Source organism: Microcaecilia unicolor, chromosome 2 (assembly GCF_901765095.1).
Source record: "Microcaecilia unicolor chromosome 2, aMicUni1.1, whole genome shotgun sequence".
NCBI classification, from domain to species: Eukaryota; Metazoa; Chordata; class Amphibia; order Gymnophiona; family Siphonopidae; genus Microcaecilia; species Microcaecilia unicolor.
Window position 1 is genome coordinate 467,507,820 of NC_044032.1, and position 21,731 is coordinate 467,529,550.

The following is a 21,731-nucleotide window of genomic DNA, read 5'->3' on the forward strand; positions in this document are numbered from 1 at the left end:
AAACAGAGAAGGAAATAATTGCCTAAAGAAGGAATCGCTGTGTCAAGAACGCTTTACAAAAACTTTGTGTAAAAGTTCATGATCTAGAAAATAGGTTCCGACGACGCTGCAACCTAAGAATCCCGAATAGTAGCCCAGAGAACTGAGAGAAATAACGCGCATACTTTCTGGAAAATATGCTACAAGACCCTCTCTCCCAGTCGATTAGAGCGGGCACTCCCCACCCCCACCGGGAGACAGACCTAGACCAATCTACTACTACTACTACTACTACTACTACTGTTTAACATTTCTATAGCGCTACAAGGCATACGCAGCGCTGTACACCATACACAAAAGACAGTCCCTGCTCAAAGAGCTTACAATCCTTGCTAAAATGTTAAAACTGTAATATAAAGAGCTCATCCTGGAAAGAGCAAGAAAATCAGGGACCTTAAAATACAGACTTAAACATCTAGATTTTCCAGAAAGAGACAGCAATTCAGGGAAGGTGAAAAAAAAAAAAGACTTCCAGCTGGCAATGCTCTACCCGGCAAAACTAAGGATATGGTGGAATGGAAAAGTGAAATAATCATTTTCACAGAGGCAAGAGGAACACGCCTTTTTAAAGACTACATTTCCCAGATGACCCACTGCTTCACGAACAAGGGAAGCCGGAAGAACACTGGGAAAACATAAACCGCAGACACTCCACCGGAAAAGACCAAATCAGGAAGACCCGAGTCAGAAGAGCAGGAGGAAAACTGGGCTCCCAGCAGAGACCTGATTTAAGAACCTTAGCAAAGGTAAGCTGGGACTGACAATCCTGGATATGTGCCTTTTAATGCTCTTACTTAAACTTGGTGCTGAGAAACTAACATAAGACGCACAAAAGACAAAAGCTTCTACGCTCACACAAACGCTGCGAGGCTTAAACAAGGTAACTATATCTGGGGGAGGGAGGGAAGAAACGGGGAATTAATTCATCATAAAAGACATGTGGGGAGAAGCGAGATCTACGAAAGACAGAAAATGCTCACAGAGAACTGAATCACGATCAATCGAGGAGGAACTGCCAGGAAAACAAAAGAACAGAAGCCAATAGCCACCAGGTAGTGAACACAAGAAGCTGAGCCAAGACCCCATGAGAAAGCCTTGCATTTGCAAAACGGACAGGGGGAATGGAGGAAGGGTGATAGGAGAGTCTTTCTATGTTTCTCGTTATTATCTGTTGTATTCATTTGCTGAGCAAGGGGAGGGGGAGAGAGAAACCGACCATTCTTTGTTTACCTTTGTACTTTCCCTAGGCTACAGAAGTAAGAGGGTCTAACGGGTTGGGGAGAAGAGTAATACTGAAAGGAGGAAGTCTCGCTGACAAAAGTCAAACACACCACAGCAGAATTAAACCCAGAGCAAAACACACTCTGTCAAATAATCACATACAATGGTAGTAGACTACAGTTTCATAGAAAATCTTAAGAGCAGATATCTATTTATTAGGTGAAACACACCTAGAAATGAAAATTAAAGCAGCCTTTGGCAGTTTTAACAGTGCAGGGCTTGCTATAGTTATAAGAATACATTGAAGAGGGCAATCAGGCTTTGGCGGCATGGTTTGGGAAGAGGGGAAGCTATGGAAACTAAATGGAAAGGGACACTAATATGCATAGCTAATCTATATTTTCCAAACGGAAGGTAAGCGAACAAAACTCAGAAGCTGGACAACACTATAATAATAGGAGGAGACTTTAACTGTGTAATGAACGAAGATATATAAAAGGCAAACAAAATTAACAAAACCAAATGTCACATCGGAGGAAAATCTCCCAGAACTGATGGCGCACTCATTAATTGGTGTTTGGAGACGTATGCATCCTAGTGATTAAAAACTATACTTACTTTTTCTCACGTCCATAATACATACTTAAAATAGATTTTTTTTAAATGATCACCTCCTCCTTACAGAAACAATAAAATGTGAAATAGGGCAAATAGTAGGATTTGATCATGTACTAGTGAGGCTTATACTAAGGAACAAGAAAAACTACAGACAGGAAGGGAAATTTGAATACGTCTGCTAAAAGACAAAAACATAGCAATTTAGAGATTATCTCATGACCAGTGACCCAGGGGAGGTGAAAGAATATGATGGGATGCTGCACTAAAAGCAGTTATCAGAGGCAAAAATGATTGAAACAGGGGCCAGAATAAGAGGCCAAAAAAAGCAAGCTGGCATAGCATTAGCATGGAATTACATCTGACAGAACAATGTTTTTAGCTTGGAAAAGAGACAGATGAGGGGAGATATGATTGAGGTCTACAAAATCCTGAGTGATGTAGAACGCGTAGAAGTGAATTGGTTATTTTATTTTTTTTTCTTGTTCCAAAAGTACAAAGACTAGGGGACACTCAAGAAAGTTACATGGAAATACTTTTAAAACAAATTGGAGGAAATATTTTTTCATTCAGCAAATAGTTAAGCTCTGGAACTCTTTGCCAGAGGATGTGATAACAGTGGTTAGCGGGTTTGGACATGTTCCTGGAGGATGTCCATAGTTGATTATTAAGACAGATATGGGGAAGCAACTGCTTGCCCTGGGATTTGTAGCATGGAATGTTGCCACGATTTGGGTTTCTTCCAGGAACTTGTGACCTAGCATGGCCACTGTTTGGAAACAGGATACTGGCTAGATGGACCATTGGTCTGACCCAGTATGGCTACTCTTATGTTCAAAAGAAATCAGGTTTGTTTATGGAGAAAATGTACAAGCTCCAAGCAGAACTTAATAAGCATTAAGCTGAGGAAGCAGAACTAACATTGAAAAGATTAGGAAGGAAACATTACAGACAGAGAGGGAAGCATAGCTAAAACAGCAAATCGCACAAAACATGATCTAGAGATCCAAAAAGATGAGGCACGGATAACATATCACTTTCTAGAGTACTGTAGGTAATAAATAGAAATAAAACAGAACAGAGAAAATAAGAATACCTTTTTATTGGCCTAACCTAATAGACAACGCAGGATCACCTCAATTTCCGGAAATCACCAAAGACCTATCTGTTCGAAAAGGCATACCCTACTGATCCGACTTAAGTACCTGAACTCAGCAACACAACGAAACCATAACCTGCAATGAACAATATATCACTCTTCTCTTGATTCTCTATTGTGTCTGTAACAACATCACTCTGTATTTGTTTCATCACTGGAGGTAGCTAATACCTCACGGTACTATGTAAGCCACATTGAGCCTGCAAATAGGTGGGAAAATGTGGGGTACAAATGCAACAAATAAATAAAAATAATAATAGATTTCTTGATTAGCTTTCAAAGGCATTACCGTCTTCATAAATGAGCAAAAGAGGACAAATAGCAGAATATATAAGTGAAACATAAAAGCATTCCAGTGACACTCGCAGGGATAGGTGGGAGTGAGGAACAGAGAGATGGATGGGTGATCAGCAGTATAAGTTTATGGTTTATAATGTAATAGGAAGCCCAGATCTTTAAGTCCTATCTGGTGGATGTTGAAATATTTCATCATTTTACTTTCAAAGGTCTTATGTTCCTGGATTTTCTTAAAACTTCCTTTTAGTATTCTTATTCATAAAGTCATTCATGTAGTTTTCTGGTCTTGCAAAGTGCTCTGCTTTGTTGTCACCCTGGTTTGCTTTGTGGTGTTTAATGTGCCTGTGTAGGTTGATTCTTGTCTTTAGCATCTGGTCTGTCACCCCAATGTAGCATCCTTCATATGTTTTGCATTGAATGATATATATATATGTATATTAGATATGAAGAAAAACACGAGTAGGATCCCTTTATGCCGAATGCTTTTCCCATGTGAGTAACTGTGGGGTCCTTTTGATATATGCTGGCACAGTTTGCAGTTTGGTATAGTGCCATTCTTTTCTCTTTTCAGCTTCTGTCGGGAATTCTGCTTTTCACTAATTTTTACTTCAGATTGAGAATCTCTTTCAGCGTTCATCTTGCTGGAGTACTGGCTGTAGATCTTTATGATTCTCAGTTTTTCCAGCTCTGGATTGTGTGTCGCTACAAGGGGAAGTCTGTGGTTTTCTCTGGGTATTTTAAGGGAAAAAAAGCCATCTTCTTGGAGAGTACTGTAGAGTTTTATCCTTTTTTTTTGTTTGAAGGATTCAGTCTTGAATCATGAGGCATTTTATCTCTCTCGTGGCTCATATGGCATGACAGGGAGTATACCTTCCATAAAGTATGGGATCCTCTGATGAAATGTGAAAGATTCAACCCCTTCGTAATTAAATCGAAGAACAGAACCTCATCTCATGCCACCAAAACAGATATTTTACACTCTCTAATTAAAATAAGAAAAAGGAACCAAAACCAGTCATTTGTTTAGAAGACTTAAAGTCATAGAACTTACCTGTGTTACAAGCAATGATAGACAGCCTTAAGGTGGAATGCTAATAGAAAAAAAATAGCTTGAAAATGTTTGGTTGGTGATAGTAAACCTGTTTTTGTAATGTTAACTGAAACTGTCTCTATGTAAAAAAAAAAAAAAGTTTAAAAAACAAAGGAAAAGCAACTCCTGAGAGTGTATGTACTGTTTTTCCTTCCAGCTAATCTGTTCCGTAGACAGGACTGGCCTAACCATTAGACAAAAACTAGGCAGCTTTCTAGGGTGACTGTTAAAGCAAAACAGTAACTCCTGACAGCCACACAAACATAAAGAACCATCTGTTTGTACTCTTTACCTGCGCAGTAAAGTTAAATATTTGAAAGTATGATATCTATTTATGTTATAGAATTATTTTATGATGATCTTGATTTTTAGAGTTTATCATAACCTTGGAAGGGGAAACTGATGGGCTAGGGACCTGAAAACTAATTGGAAGGGAGGGAGGGGATGTAAGGTTGAAGGGTAAAGCATATGCACTGTAAAAAGCCACAGGTACTTTGTTCTGCACATTTTCAGGGAAGCAGTTGTAGCCAAGTAAATGGTAAAAAAAAATACCCTTCACATGACTTACACAAATACAGTTTGGACCAGATATGGTGCTGAAAAACATAAGCGCTGAGGGCTATTCTATAATGGATCCACGCACTTTATAGAACAGCAGCTAAAAACATAAGGTGCCGGTGTTTACACCTGCTTCGCCGTTGCCTTAAGTTAGGCGCCGATCTATTCGGTAACAATTTGTATAAATTGTGGGAACATCCCCCAGAACGCCCCCAACCATGCCCTCTTGAATTTATGCGCTCCAGGATTTCTGTGCACATTACAGAATATGATGCGTGAGTAAATCACCAATGAATATCAGTAATTGGTGCTAATTGGTTCATTAATTTGCACGCACAAATTATCAGTACGCATTTATTTATGTGTGCAAATTTAGTTGCCAAATATAGAATCGGGGGCGTGTGTGTGTGTGTGTTTTTTTAATATGAATCAAATTTGATACACTAACATAATTCCTCTAGGTGGCAGTACATGAGAAGAAAGAATCTGTTAGCTATGGTGTTTTTATTAGAAAGCTTGATTGTCCCTAGGCTGCTTCTCCAGAGTAATTGAAGTCCCAAAGGAATTTCTCCTCTTCTAGGAAAGGAGGAGGATTATTTCTTTCACTAATGAGAGTGTTTCTGTGTACTTGTCTTATCAGGCATATGTATATAGGTCAGGCTTCACTTCTTAGGTTTTTCCACAACACAGTCGTGGTACAGTGTGTAAAGTCATATAGTGAAATATGGCAGGTGTTTTTACTACCCTGTGGATGAAGTGGGTTGTATTATTCAGGCTTAGCTCAAGCAGTTGTGGTGCCCTGAGCAAGCTTTGGCGCCCCACCTTGGGGACATCATGTAGTATGAAGCTCAGATATTAGAGCTCGTACCATGAGAGTGGCCCTAACCTAGAAGGTACCTGTGTTGTCTGATCACTGTATTTTCCAGTTGAGTTGGTCCTGGTCTCTCTTTACCACTTCTTCTTGTTGGTTGTGGCTGGCTGCAGGTACAGTTTTTTTTTTTTTTTTTTTTTTTTTTTACAGGTTACTGTTTATGAAAACTTTGTATACTGTCTGACAACTAGTGATCACGGTGCTCTACAATATGGTTAAAAACACTTACATAGGTATTGAATAGAAAAGATCTGCATTTTGAATAGAAAAGACCTAAGCAAAGTCAAATAAGACCCATACAAATAAGAGGAAAGAAAACACATAGCAGACAGTATGACTCATTCACCTAAACTGCTGGATTGGCCAGAAGATTGAATGCTTGAGAAAAAATATGCTTTTAATCATTTTTTGAATTTAGGCAAAGATTCTGCTTCCAAAATGCTAATAGGTAGCTGGTTTCATAATGCATGTGCCAGCCAAAAGAAAGCACACTTGGAAGTGGTCATTCAGGCCTGGATTCTATATATGGTGACTAAAGTGATGCAGATAATTGGCCAATAACAAGCAATTATCAGCAATAATTGACATTAATTAGAATTTGTGTGCAACTTTCTAAGTATATTCTGTAAAGTGGCACTCATAAATTCTAATGCACAGATCTCAAAAGGGGACCATGGGAGGGGCATGAGCCAGTCGTGGACGCCCCCAAAAAATTACATGCACTGTTCTAGAATATGCCCGATCTGCGCCTGTTAGGTGTGGGCATTTACATCAGATTTTAGTTGGCGTAAATGGTTGTGCCTAAATTTTAGTTGCGGGGATAGGCACTACGTGTATTCTATAAGCTGCGCCTAACTTTAGGTGAGGTTTATAGAATAGTGTTGTGTGTTTTCTTTGTTGTTTTTTTTGTTTTTCAGTGCCGATTTTTTTTTTCTGCGCCATATATAGAATCTGACCCTCATTTGCTTGAGTAATGGAGGTGGGGTTGGGGAGTAGAGAACTAATCTGTGTTGTGATATCGATTTTCAAAGTTCTACTTTGGGTATAAGAAATGGTCAAAGAACTTGGGTAAGAAGGCTATTAGTATAAAATGCTTTGTGTGTTAAATAATAAAACCTTAAACTTAATATGGTAAAGAATAGGTAACCAATGAAACAATGCTTAGTGATGATAATGATCAAATTTATATGCATTCCTTAATAGGTGTATTGCAGCATTCTGTACTGTTTGCAGTCACTTGAGGGTAAAAACTGGCAGCCCAGCATATATACTATTTCTGTTATCTAGTCGAGAGACCAAAAGTACGTGAAGCAGAGTATGTAAATTGTTTTCATGTAGTACATGTTTAACAGCTCATAGCTGTCACAAGACATAAAAACATTTTTTTAACTACACTAGCCATGTTTTAAGGGTTTTTCTAAATAGCAAAAAACTATTGAAAGATTGAAAATGCCTAGGAACTCATTCCAGAATTTTATTTCCATAAAAACAAAATGGGGACTGGAAAACTGACTTAAATCTGACAAAATGTGAAGTCAGAAGATATAAAAGTAAAGTATTCTGTAGTTTCATGGTGTTACCCTGACAAGGAAGAGTAAACTCTGGAATTCGTTGCCAGAGAATGTGGTAAAGGTGGTTAGCTTAGCGGAGTTTAAAAAAGGTTTGGACGGCTTCCTAAAGAAAAAGTCCATAGACCATTATTAAATGGACTTGGGGAAAATCCACTATTTCTGGGATAAGCAGTATAGAATGTTTTGTACTTTTTTTGGGATCTTGCCAGGTATTTGTGACCTGGAGTGGCCACTGTTGGAAACAGGATGCTGGGCTTGATGGACCTTTGGTCTTTCCCAGTATAGCAATACTTATGTAAATACTGATTAGCATATATTCAGGAGGCAGACCATGTAAAATTTTAAAGATAATTTTACAACTTTAAAATATATCCTAGCTTTAATGGGAAGCCAGTGGACCCTCACCAAGAAGGGAGATACCCTATCATACATCTTTAGCAGAATAGATTAAACAAACTGCTACATTTGTGCAAAGCCTGCAACCTCTTTAAAATTATAGCTTCTTTAAAATTAGTTGCGTGCATCCAGGAGAATGGGAATTTTCCTGCCAGGGGTTTTAGCTGACGGTGGACCGATGAGGATCTTCGCTACTAAACTTGATGGCGATGAAAAGGAATGCCAAAGTGTCCAAGTTCTTCAGCCATTGGAAAGAACCAGGTTCAATCGGGAATGATACCCCAATTGCAGTCTTGGCCGGAGACACATCTACTGTATGTCTTCCCTTCTTGGATCACATTGCACCGGGGTTGAATAATTCTTGTTGCCCTGGATTGGCTGCAGAAGTTGTGGTACCCGGACTTGATTCGACTGCTGGACGGGAGTTCTCTCCATCTTTTGCAGGTGCACGGCCTATTGAAGCAAGGTCCGGTGCTCATGTTGAATAGGTGCCTCTTTGGTCTTGCAGCTTGGCCATTGAAAGGGCTCAGTTGAGACAAAAAGGTTATTCTGATTCAGTCATTGCTACCTTGCTTCAAGCCCGGAAACGCTCTGCATCCGTGGGATCTTGGCAGGTACTTGTGACCTGGATTGGCCACTGTTGGAAACAGGACGCTTATGTTCTTATGTATCACGGGTGTGGAGGACATTTTGAGGGCTGGTGTTCTGAGCATGGACTTTCTCCCTTCTGTACTCAGATCACACACATCCTAGTATTTCTGCAGGCAGGCTTTCAGAAAGGATTAATGTTGAGTTCTGTACATGTTCAGGTTGCAGCTTTGGCCTGTTTCAGGGGCCGATTACAGAAGACGTTTCTTGCGGCTTACCCAAATATTATTTGATTCTGGTGTTCAGAGTGGTGTTCAGAGTGGAACCTTGATTTAGTTCTTTGAGCTCTTCAGAAGCCTTCTTTTGAGCCACTCCAGAAAGCTGCCTTGAAAGATCTTACGCTGAAGACAGTGTTCTTGTTGACTGTTGCATTGATATGTGGGGTTATATGCGTGGCTCCTTCCTTCCTTTCTCCTGACAGTGGTGTCAGCGTTTCATCTCGACCAATTTATGGAGCTTCCTTCCTTTCACACAGAGGATGACGAGGCTCGGCATTCTCCTTTGAAGGTTTTCAATGTCGGTAGAGTCCTCCATTAGATATTTGGAAGTCAAACATGAATTTCACAAATCAGACACTTTGTGCTTTTTGGTAAACAGAGGCTTGACCTCATGGCTTCCATGCCCACAATTGTTAGATGGCTGAAGGAGACTATCATGCCGGCTTATTTGCATGAGGGAAAGCAGGCTGATTCTAGAGGCGTACAGTGACATTCTGGATGGAGACTACTTTACTGTCTCCAGCAGATATTTTGCAAGGCAGTGACGTGGTCGCTGCTACATACCTTATACCAAGCACCTACCAGGTGGATGTTGCGGTGTGCTCAGAAGCCAGTTTGGGGGCTTCAGTCTTCAGGGTGATGGTGCCAGGATCCCACCCACTCTAGGGGATATTGCTTTTGAACACCCCACAGGTTCTGGAATAGTGGGAAGCTATGTAATTGGAGAAATTGGGTTTTACCTGATGATGATTTTCTTTCCATTAGTCCTTCCCACTATTCATAATGTAAGACCTAATTTCTCCATTATTAACATTAAATATAACTAAATTCCCTCTTAAGGCAGCTCTGCATTTACTTGCAGCTGACTTGAGCAGCATCATTCCCTTTCACTGTGTACCTGGTTCACAAGACCAGGCTCTTAAGAGAGGAGCATTGTATGATGGTGATAAACACTTGGAAGTCAGTGAGTACAAAAGCCTTTATTGAATTGATGATGTAATAATTTGACCAAATAATGGATAACATTTTTTATATCCTTTTGGCATTTGAATGATTAGTCATCTCTCAACACAGCTGTGCTCTGTACTCCTTGTACCGTACAATTCCCACGTCATCAGAAAGGATACAGGCAGGACTGTGAGGAAACCTTTCTCAACTGATTCACACCGCAGTGTTCTGTTACTGCTTGTTAACAAGATGACTGTTCCTTGTAGCTGTAGATCCCAAGGAAATGAGTAAGAAGCGGTAAAAGGCAAGTTTCGTCGTACATACAAATTGGTAATTGAGTAATAAGTTGCACCACAAGGCTTTCTTCTGCAAAAGGTCGTGTGAGGACATGAAGTGCTGCTTGCATTTAGACTGTATACATTGTACAGCTCTCTATTTAATTGGAGAATTGCAGGTATTGAATGAAGACATTTTTAAACTGCCTATTACTTGTTCTTCTGCTCTGAGCTCTAACAGGTTTTTAAAAAATCTGTCAACAAAGTTGCTCAGCTGTCAGATTTATGTTAACGTCTCCAGATTTGCTGTGTGTATTTGAGCTGTGGATGTGGAAGGTTTTGCTATGCCTCAGTAATCATCTTTTGCCAGGTAGCCAATTGCACTACTAGTGAGCTGAGTCTTAAAAAGGCACCTTTCTAATGGCATTTGCTTATTCTTTATTTTCTGATATTCCAAGGTATTTTGAATCATATTTTGAGGACCTTTTAAAAAGCCACATGGTTCCTGAGCCTGTTGAATCTTCTTACTGTAAAGCTACTCTCAAACCCTATAGCAGCCTATAGGCAAACTAAATTGCAGTGTTTTGTTCGGAGGTTAGTTGATGGGTGGGGATCCTCATTAAACTTCCAGCTTTTCTGTTCAACCTCATTAGTGTGAAAATCTTACTGAGGTCCAAATGCACTAAGCCTAATGAACCAGTTCTAGCTGGTTTAGTGAGCAAGGAGTAAAACGAGATATGCACAAAAGGGTTCGCCGAGCTCTTTTCCTATCACAGTAGCATCTAACGAAAATGGAATGCAACGCTATTATAATGAGCTAATTACTATACAAATGTGCATGCAGAGCGATGCACAGCTATTTTCCGACCTGATGCACAGAAGCAATCCATACCTTTTACCACTGAAAATTAACGGGAGGTCTGGACAGTTCTTGCTGGTACTTCACAGCTTTAGGGTCATCTTGTGCAGAAGACATGAGAGCAAAGCACTTTTGTCAGCAAAGGCTGCCCGAGAGAAAAGCAAGGGGAGGAGGGAGAGGGAATGAGAGAGCAGAAAAGTCTTAGCCTACGGGAAGGGCAGCTGGCTGTAAGGCAATCTGCGAGCAGTCCCAAGCCAACAAAAACAAAACTACACCATCTGCTAACCCTCTGTAGCCGGGCATTGCTGCTGCTGAGCTTGCCTTGTGATGGAGGTGAGGAGGTTTCTGGATTCTGCCCCCCTCCCCCCCCCCCCCAGGCAGGAGTGTGCAGGCTCTTGGCATCAGCAGATGAGCGACGGGCGGGCCCCCCCCCCCCCCCAGTAGGAGAGTGCAGGCTCCCAGCATCAGTGGACCGCGGCAGTTTAGAAAAAAAAAGAAAACTACGCCAGCTTTCATACATGCAGTTTGTTTGCATGTATAAGAGCTGTCTGTAGCATGCGCAGAGCAGCCACACTTAGCGATTGGCTGTTCTGTGCATGCTCAGTTCGCTGACTGGATTCCCCCATATCACAGCAAATGAGCTGAGTCGCAGAAGCAATGAGCAGCTCCTTTGCATGCCATTTCTCTTTGGGAATCCCTTTGTGTTTTCAAATTGGTAATGTTTATCAATTTGGAAATACAGACTGATTATTAATGGGGCCCTTTGTGCATCTGGGCCTGAGTAAAGAAGAACACTTTACATACTGGCTGTTAAAAATATATATATATATATTCTTTTTTTCCTTGAGTTCTGAGCAAAGTTGTTACTCAACTTTAATGCATGACACAGGGTAATAGTGCAAGGGAGGCTGGAACTTGGCACTTTGGAAGGTGTTCTGACTTAAAATTGTTCATCTGGAGTATTTTTTTAGTCTGCATAGGTAGATAAAAGGCAAAAAGTGTTTCTTTTCTGTGACTAAAAATATAGAAATAACTTTACATCAGTTTTCTGTCGGGAGGATCTAAAGCAGGCCTCAACAAATTTTCACAAAATCTAGGAGCCAGTCGCTGAAACCGCTTTCATTTCTTCTCTACTCCACACCCAAATTTAACAGTGATACTCGAGTTTTTTTTTTTTTTTTGGGGGGGGAGGAGGAGGGGTGGTGAATCATTTCTGTGATCAGCAACAGTTCCTTTAGAAACTGATCTAAGGCTCGTTTCCTATTCTGTGACTGAAAGTTTAATAAATCAGTCCCTTAAGGTTATATCTTTATCTATATACAGATTGACATTATTTGGTGTAGAACTGCAGATTCCATGAAAAAATACTTTGAGCAGTACAGACAGACTTTCTGTAATATTCCGAGGCAGAAGCAGCAAGTTGTTGTTTAACCACAAACAATACGCAAAAACAGAGAACAGCACACACACGACTTCCAGGGTGCATGCAACAAAATAAAGTAATCTTTGCCTTGTCACCCATTCCTTCTTCAGGTCATTCTCAAATAGGAGTGACAGTAGACAATACAAGGCCATTGTTGCCTTGGTCCAAACTGATGGTACAGCTGCCCCCATGAAAATGCCCTTAACAATGGAAACGGAACCAGTTAATAAGCTTTTAGTCAATGAGTGCTTGGGCTGAAATTGTATGTAGAGCTAAGAGCTTTCTGGAAATGCTCATTTAAAATGAAACTCCATTCTCCTCTCCTTTTTTATAAAATGCTCAGTGACGACGTAGAATTTGACTTCAAAGTCAGGAGTAGTTTTTTTTCAGTTGATAGTTTTGCTAGAGTTGAGTCTCTCTCTTGCCCTGTTGTGTTCCTGAAATAGTTTTTAATTCTTTTTAAAGCAGAGAAAGATCTTTCCATGTAGCTATAGTGCTTGACTTGTAAGAATCAGTGTGCCACGTTTGTAACTTTCACTGAGGCAACAGAACCTAGCGCAGTATCTTAGTATTTTATGTATTTCTACCATGAAACTCTGTAGATGAATCATAGGCTCCAGCTCTGTGGGTGCTAGGGCACCCCCAATATTCTTTCGAGCACTGCCCAGATATTGGAGCTGAAATTTTCAGGATGTAGCAAGGAGGTTTAATGACCGGAGACAGCGGAAGCATGCTTGGCCCATTATGTGGGCTGAGCCAGTAGGTGGAGCTTGTTGCCCTATCAGTTACATTGTTTAGAGTGTACCAAGATGGTGGCAGCTGTATTGGGGAGAATGAAAACTTTGGGTGGACAGGCTTCAGCCGTGTGACATCATGCCGTGGGATGTAGAGATGCAAGGAAAAGCAGGAAGGAAGGTTGTCTCCTCAACTACTGCCTCTGCTTCCACTTTTGGATCATGGTCAGACATTCCTTAGCCAGCCAATAAGCTACAAAGGAGACAGGACCAGTAGCTGAGGCGACACCGTTGGTCAGACATTCCGTAGCCAGCTAATAGGCTGTTGCAGGACGGAAGGTTGTGATTTTTAAGATACTGGTCTTGCATCCTCTGCAGCTTTATAATATCTGACCAGTGGGCAAACGGTACTTCTCCCATGAGCTGAAGATCTCATAGCCACACAGTTAAATATGGGGCATGTAAGAACTATGGCCTTGATTCTGTGTGATCAAAATTGGCTTTTGACAAAAGTGATGGATAAATAACCATGTCGTGCACTATCAGGATTCATGAGTGCTTGGGCCAGTATGATATGAACTGAATCCAGTTGTACCTCTTGTAAAGATTATGCTAGGAGATGCATTGGAATAGAGGCATACAGGAGGTCTAGGGGATTCGGAAAAGATCCATTGTTAATCCATTCTGACTTGGTCACTTTGAGCAATATTTGAGACTAGTGGTGATGTGTGAGAACACTAACATATCAAAAATTGTGAATTCCCACTTTTGGAATAGGACAATTAAATATGGCCTTATTGGGACCACTTGTGAGGTTGAAAAAGTTTTTGCTTAGTAAATTGGGGAGAGGCTCGGAGGGAGGTAAGGTAGTATGATGATGGAATTGAGGACAAGAAAAGGTATCCAAATGTGAATCTCTTCCTTAAACAATAGTTACAAGGCTGCAGAGAATGAGACAGGGACCCACTGTAACCATAGGGACAGAGCCCATGGGGGCGGGGATGGGGACAAAGCCTGTGGGGATGTGGTAAAACTTTGTCCCCTGTCATTTTCTACTTTGAAGCCTGTTAACGAACTGGACTGTTAAATTTTATGTTTGAGTGATGCAGATGATATATATATATACAGTGGGGGAAATAAGTATTTGATCCCTTGCTGATTTTGTAAGTTTGCCCACTGACAAAGACATGAGCAGCCCATAATTGAAGGGTAGGTTATTGGTAACAGTGAGAGATAGCACATCACAAATTAAATCCGGAAAATCACATTGTGGAAAGTATATGAATTTATTTGCATTCTGCAGAGGGAAATAAGTATTTGATCCCCCACCAACCGGATTTAATTTGTGATGTGCTATCTCTCACTGTTACCAATAACCTACCCTTCAATTATGGGCTGCTCATGTCTTTGTCAGTGGGCAAACTTACAAAATCAGCAAGGGATCAAATACTTATTTCCCCCACTGTATATATATATATGTTTTTTGAAAAAACAAGGGATCTTGCTCGCTATAACTAGCAAAATTGCATGGGGGATCCTGTACATTTCTGCTACCTGCACATCTTCTGAGAAGACAACTTCTATTGCATGAAGTACTGTGGAAGACAGGAGATCTAGACTGAATGCTGATGACTTATTCATCCACAGATTAAAAAAATCATAACAGTGCTTCATAAGGCATATAGAGCAGATTATATTTTGTACTCCTGGACATTTTAACAGGGTGGATTAAGATTCCTTGGGGTAGTAGGCTATTGTTGGGGTTGGAAGGGTAGAGGGTGGTCCTGAGGAGGGTTATTATAGTTGCTCGTTGTTGTTGTTGTTTTCTATTTGTGATTTATAAACAGTTGCACAGCATATTCCTTTTATACTTTAACTAGCCGTTGAGCCCGTAAAAACGGGCTAGTATAGGAAAGGGGGGGGGGGGGTTGAAAGCCCCTTCCCGTCGCCGCCACCCCTCCATCCGGCCCGGGTCCTCGCTCCGCTATTGAAACAACGAGGGAACGCAGCACACAGCTCTGCTGAGCTGCCGTCCTTCCTTCCTTTTTCTCTGCCTGTGTCCCGCCCTTGTGTGATGTAACGTCGTTGAGGGTGGGACACAGGCAGAGAAGAAGGAAGGACGGCAGCTCAGCAGAGCTGTGTGCTGCGTTCCCTCGTTGTTTCAGTAGCGGAGCGAGGGCCCGGCCGGGTGGAGGGTGGGGGGAGCGTTAGCGACGGCGGTTTCGTCCCTCTCAAATGCGCAGTGCAGACCCTCTCTGTTCGGCCCCATCATCACGTATTGACACGGGGGCGGGGCAGAGAGGGTCTCTACTGCACATTTGCGAGTGAGTACGACACTCGCCATTTATATGTTTGATAAAAAGATTTAAATGTTTGAGGCTTCTGCAGATGACAGAACCTGTGGGGATTGGGTGGGAACAGAGACAACCCACGGGGACGGGATGTGGACAGGGACAGATTTTGTCTCTGTGTCATTCTCTACCACACTCCTCTGCTTGCAAACAGAGTACATGGCAGTTTGATTGTCCGTCGGCAAATCAAATCATTTCAATGCAAAATTATTGCAGAAAAATACCCAGAGCTAGGTCATGAACTTTATTGCTTAGACTGCGAGCATTTGTGGTCATCGCTTTCCATCTATTTATTTATTGCATTTGTATCCCACATTTTCCTACCTTTTTGCAGGCTCAATGTGGCTTACAATGTATCATTGTTGGTAGACAATAGATTGGGAGATAACAGTTATTGTTACATAAAGAGTAGCATAATCGAAATTTAAACAAGTAGATAAAGTATAAAGCTGTGCTGATAATAGGTAAGGTGTAGATGCCATAAAGAATCTCCTAATCAAAATTTAAACAGCAGATGTAAGCAAAAACAGTGTTGGTCATAGGTAAGTTGGCGATATATTACAGTTATAATCGCTGAGTTTATTGGCCTTGTTGAAGAGATGGGTCTTCAGGGATTTGCGAAAGTTAGCTAGTTCATAAGTAGTTTTTAAGTTGCGCGGCAGAGCGTTCCATAACTGTGTACTCGGGTAAGAAAAGTTTGACGCATGCGTTAGTTTGTATTTTAGGCCTTTGCAACTGGGGAAGTGAAGATTAAGGAAAGTGCGGGATGATCTTTTGGCGTTCCTGGGTGGCAGGTCTACCAGATCTGACATGTAGGCTGTGGCATTTCCGTGCATGATTTTATGAACTATGGAGCATACTTTGAACGCGATACGTTCTGTAAGTGGAAGCCAATGTAATTTTTCCCTTAGCGGTTTAGCACTTTAATATTTTGTTTTTCCGAATATGAGCTTTGTTGCGGAGTTCTGAGCGGTTTGGAGTTTCTTGATGATTTCTTCTTTGCAGCTAGCGTAGAGTGCATCGCAGTAGTCTAGGTGACTAAGCACTATTGACTGTACCAGGTTACGAAAGATGTTCCTTGGGAAGAAAGGTCTTATTCTTTTTAGTTTCCACTTCCTGGTATGTGTTTCAACATTAGTGATTTGGGGGTGTCTTTTCTCTTTGAGTACATTCATATCTTTTTTTTGTTCCACCTTCATTGCTTTTTCTTCCACCTCAGTTCTATTTTCAGGAACATCACAGTGCTGTAATGGAGCAAAAGAATTCTGTAGGGGCAACACTTGTGTGGGCGGATGCTTCTCTGTCACATAACGAAGTCTGCCTGAGCCTGCTGTGAACCATCTATTTTTAGGTGGTTTTATCCTTTGAGGCAGTAGTGTGAATTTGGCTTGATTCTGTGCAGTATGATTTTGTGTAGTCTTAGAAGTTGCTTTAAGTGCATCTAATTCCTGCTTTACTTTGCTGATCTCCTGTTTTAAACAGTAGTAGATAATCGTTGTGTACCATGAGTTAAAGATATCATGAACAAAGGTAGTGTCTAGGCTACGGTTAGTCAGGCTCATTGTGGAAGGATTTGACCATATCAGTTTTATTTTTAAATCTTATACCATCTGTTGGCAGTACTATAGATTCACTATTAAGATTTAGATACTTCCAGTACTGTACGTTGAGTATCCTTTGCATTTGGTTGAGAGACTTAAGAAGTGGAAAAACCAGAGCTGGTACAGTAAAAACTCTTAAAATAGGAAGGATGTGCTTGATGTTCCACTTTCTTTCTAGCAAGAGAATACAGTCTGGGAGGTTTGTGACGCTGTGTCTTAGATAAAGAAGAAGTTTCAGACGTAGGAGGAGGAAATCCGCCACTAGAGTAAACTGTTTAGGGTTCACAATAGCATCCAGAAACAAACGTCATGCTCTTGAGAGAATGAATGAGAAATAAAGCAGTAACATCTTTCCAAAGGAAGTCACAGATTACTTAGTCAAGTGAGTCTCTGAGTCTGTATTTCTATTGGAAGTAAGGATCCTGTTTAGAAGACAAAAGAAGGAGCGTCCCCAATGATACTAGAAAGTTGGAAGATGACAAAAGAACTTGAACTGCCAAACTACTAAAGTGTGCTCAGGCACTCAAATGGCTGAGTTAAGTATTAGGTATTCCTTCACATTGCTGCTTTTGTATGAACTGAGCAGCTGAAGTAAATTGATAGAAGAAAAACTGCATCTCAGATATGTGAAAAACAGAGAGACACAGGGGTAGAATATAAGATTGAACAACTAGGGTAAGTTTCTCTAGAGGAAGCCCCTTATCAATATCAGCCTAAGCACTGATAGGAAAAACTGAGAGCCAAAGGCTAAGACAGTATCCTAGAGAGAAAATTAGGAATTTGTTAAACAAAATAAAATTTCCAGTTTATAGGGAAGTGCATCCAGTTAGCACGTCTTCAAAATACTACTACTACTACTAACTAGCATTTCTAAAGCGCTACTAGGGTTACATTCACGTCCAAAATAGATTTCACGCGTATTCATTGGTTGCCTATTTGTGCATAAGTATTAAACTGAATATCTGAAATGCAATAAGTATTAAACTGAATAATGTCCTAAAAGGTTTTTTTGTTCTGCCTTTCAATCGAGGGTCATTTCAAAAAACAACTAAAATTTTTTTGTTGCTTGTACACATCCCTAGTACTTCAAGGGAAGATATAAGAAAAGGCCTGTGAATATTGGATTAAATATGGGACTTGTAAGAACTGGGGCTGTACTGAATATTCAATTCAGTTTGGTCTCAAATAGTGCCCCGAATACATTATTTGTATTATGATTTAAATTCAAATACGAATAATTCAGAGTCTACTGTGCTTAATCCTACAGAAATGCAAAACACAGTCCTGTCCTGTGCTGAGCAAAGACATGAGCAGAGGATAGTTCTCAGCCTTGTGCTGGGTGAAGCAGTTAATCATCTTGATGAATGGACACTTTTTTTTTTTAATCTGTGGTGGTGAGATTTGAACTTGAGCCCCAAGGGACTACTTGAGCTCATTCAGTTGTGCATGTGCTGGGCTCTGTTTGGAATGGAATAATTTAACTTTATTAGTAAGAGGAAAGAATTATTGAAGAGGTTTTGAGAAGATTTGATTTTGTGTAACTCCTGCAGAGCTTGTTTTTGGAATGCTCCTGAATGGTTCCTGGATTGTAATTTAATTATTGTGGGATTTTTTTTTTTTTTTCAGAATAAATATTGTTTGTGCGTTTATCTTGCTTTATTCATATTTATTCAATTCTGTTTTATAGTCTGCTCAGTAGGAGCCTTTCGTAGCTTTGATAAGAAAGTTTGAAGCTTTTTGAATAAAGGTTTTTGTTGATTTGCAATATTATGTAGTTTTTACTTTTGATTGTTAAAGCTCGATGCCATTATTTGTATTTGGTCAAATCTTTTTCTTTATTCGTATTCAGCCAAATAGTAAAATGTGCTATTTGGTACAGCTGTAGTAAGAACCGAATAAACCTGGAATGTGCTGGAGTCCAGCAATTATAACGGACTTTAAATATGGCTGGGACAGATAGTGAGGATAGCTGTCAAAGGAGGAGAGAGGTTGGGTAAAAGATATTGGGAAGTGTGAGGATGTAGTAGGGCGGAGGGTTGGTACTAGTCTGTTAATTCATTTTCTCCTTTACTCAGTATAGTAGGGTACCAGAGATGAAGACTGGATGAGCTAATTGTTTTCTTGTCTGCCATCATCTGCTGTTTCCTTACTACATCATAGAAAAAAATGTTGGACATAGGTTCATTACTACTACTACTACTACTAGTTAGCATTTCTATAGCGCTACAAGGCATACGCAGCGCTGCACAAACATAGAAGAAAGACAGTCCCTGCTCAAAGAGCTTACAATCTAATAGACAAAAATAAAGTAATCAAATCAATTATTGTGTAAAGGAAGGAGGAGGGTAGGTGGAGGCAGGTGGTTACAAGTGGTTACGAGTCAAAAGCAATGTCAAAGAGGTGGGCTTCCAGTCCAGACCTAAAGGTGGCCAAGGATAGGGCAAGACGTAGAGGCTCAGGAAGTTTATTCCAGGCGTAGGGTGCAGCGAGACAGAAGGCGCGAAGTCTGGAGTTGGCAGTAGTGGAGAAGGGAACAGATAAGAAGGATTTATCCATGGAGCGGAGTGCACGGAAGGGGTGTAGGGAAGGACGAGTGTGGAGAGATACTGGGGAACAGCAGAGTGAGTACATTTATAGGTTAGTAGAAGAAGTTTGAACAGGATGTGAAAATGGATAGGGAGCCAGTGAAGCGACTTGAGGAGAGGGGTAGTATGAGTAAAGCGACCCTGGCGGAAGACGAGACGGGCAGCAGAGTTTTGAACCGATTGGAGAGGGGAGAGGTGACTAAGTGGGAGGCCAGCAAGAAGCAGATTGCATTAGTCTAAACGAGAGGTGACAAGGGTGTGGATGAGGGTTTTGGTAGAGTGCTCGGAAAGAAAGGGGCGGATTTTACGGATGTTGTAAAGAAAGAAACGACAGGTCTTGGCGGTCTGCTGGATGTGAGCAGAGAAGGAGAGAGAAGAGTCAAAGATGACCCCAAGGTTTCGAGCCGAGGAGACAGGGAGAATGAGAGAGCCATCAACAGAAATAGAAAACGGGGGGAGCGGGGAGGTGGGTTTGGGGGGGAAAATGAGAAGTTCGGTTTTGGTCATGTTTAATTTCAAGTGGCGTTGAGACATCCAGATAGCAATGTCAGACAAGCACGCTGAAACTTTGGTTTGGATGCAAGGTGAGATATCAGGGGTAGAAAGGTAGATTTGGGAGTCATCAGCATAGAGATGGTAGGAAAAGCCATGGGATGAGATTAATGAACCAAGGGAAGAAGTGTAGATAGAAAAGAGGAGGGGGACCAAGAACAGAACCCTGAGGTACGCCGACAGGCAGAGGGATAGAAGTAGAAGAGGATCCACCAGAGTGAACACTAAAGGTGCGGAGGGAGAGGTAGGAAGAGAACCAGGAAAGGACAGAGCCCTGGAATCCAAGTGAGGACAGGATATCAAGGAGTATGCTGTGATCGACAGTGTCAAAAGCAGCGGAAAGATCAAGAAGAATGAGGATGGAATAGAGACCTCTGGATTTAGCCAGTAATAGGTCATTGGAGACTTTAGTAAGAGCAGTTTCGGTTGAGTGGAGAGGGCGAAAACCAGATTGTAGTGGGTCAAGAATAGCATGTGAGGAGAGAAAATCAAGGCAGCGGCGGTGAACAGCACGCTCAAGTAATTTGGAGAGAAAAGGAAGGAGGGAGATGGATTGGTAATTAGAGGGACAAGTAGGGTCGAGTGAAGGCTTCTTAAGGAGAGGTGTGACGGCAGCAGGGACAGTCGCAGTGGAAAGTGAGAGGTTGAGAATGTGACAGATAAAAGGAATAAGAGCAGGAGAGATGGCATTAAGAAGGTGGGTGGGAATGGGATCACAGGAACAGGTGGTACATTTTGAGGAAGAAAGGAGAAGTGTAGTTTCCTCTATAGTAACTTCAGGAAAGGAGGAAAAAGAATGAGGGGAAGGAGAGAGTGTACACTTTTTCTATGGCGCTACTAGACTTACGCAGCGCTGTACAAATTAACATGAAAAGACCGTCCCTGCTGAACAGAGCTTACAATCTAAATTGGACAGACGAACAGACAGCTAGGGGTGGGGAAATTGCCACCTCTCCCTCCACTAATCCGTTCCCCTCTCTCTCCCCCTCATTGAAAAGACCTCTTATGCGTGGTATCTGTACATGTATTTGTATAGATTATTTGTGGTTTGTTCCATCACTTCTGTTCTTGTTTATTTACATCTTTCGTTTGGTTCTTTGACGATTCATTTTATTTTTTTTTGGGGGGGGGGGAGGGAGGAGTTTTGTGCTTTTTCAGGTTTGAACTAATACTAAAACGTATGTTTAAAATATATTTTTAGGGGATTGAAAGTATAAAAATGTGTGTGTGTTTAAGCAGCTTTGTATGTTTGACAGTTGCAATTTAAATATATTTATGTAACTCATTGACCCAGTTAACATCAGAGTGACTTACTTGAGTAAATTCGTGTTTGTGGGGAGGCCAGGACCAGCGAGAGCTGGGAGGCTGGTTTGCACAGTAGTGCACTCACTTAGCACTCTCCTTTCTTCCGGTAAATCAGTCCAGAGTTGCAGTTCTGAACTAAAAGGTTTATTTAAACTTGGATGATACAAGAAAGCATGGGACGGCTCCTCAGTAGCAATTATATTACAATCAGTAGTATAATAAAGTAGTTTAAACACTTTATAGTCTTTAGTAAGTTTCCTTATGAACACTCCACCTTGCTAGAAGTTCTTGGTAAATAACATTTTCAGCTGTAATCTCTCTCTGGACCCTTGCTGTATGTCATATATTTATTTATATATTCAGCTTTGTTTACCACCTTTGTGAAGCATAAGAACATAAGTATTTCCATACTGGG

At 41.0% G+C, this 21,731-nt stretch overlaps 1 protein-coding gene across 2 annotated transcripts in view; it reads left to right on the plus strand.

The window, feature by feature from the left end:
• Positions 1-694: 694 nt before the first annotated feature.
• The window catches only part of SMOX (spermine oxidase), a 135,686-nt gene continuing 114,649 nt past the window's right edge, over positions 695-21,731 (plus strand). For both annotated transcript variants that reach the window (XM_030191020.1, XM_030191019.1), the window contains exon 1: positions 695-785. The gene's annotated coding sequence lies outside the window, so the exon portion shown is untranslated. The remainder of the gene's footprint in view (positions 786-21,731) is intronic.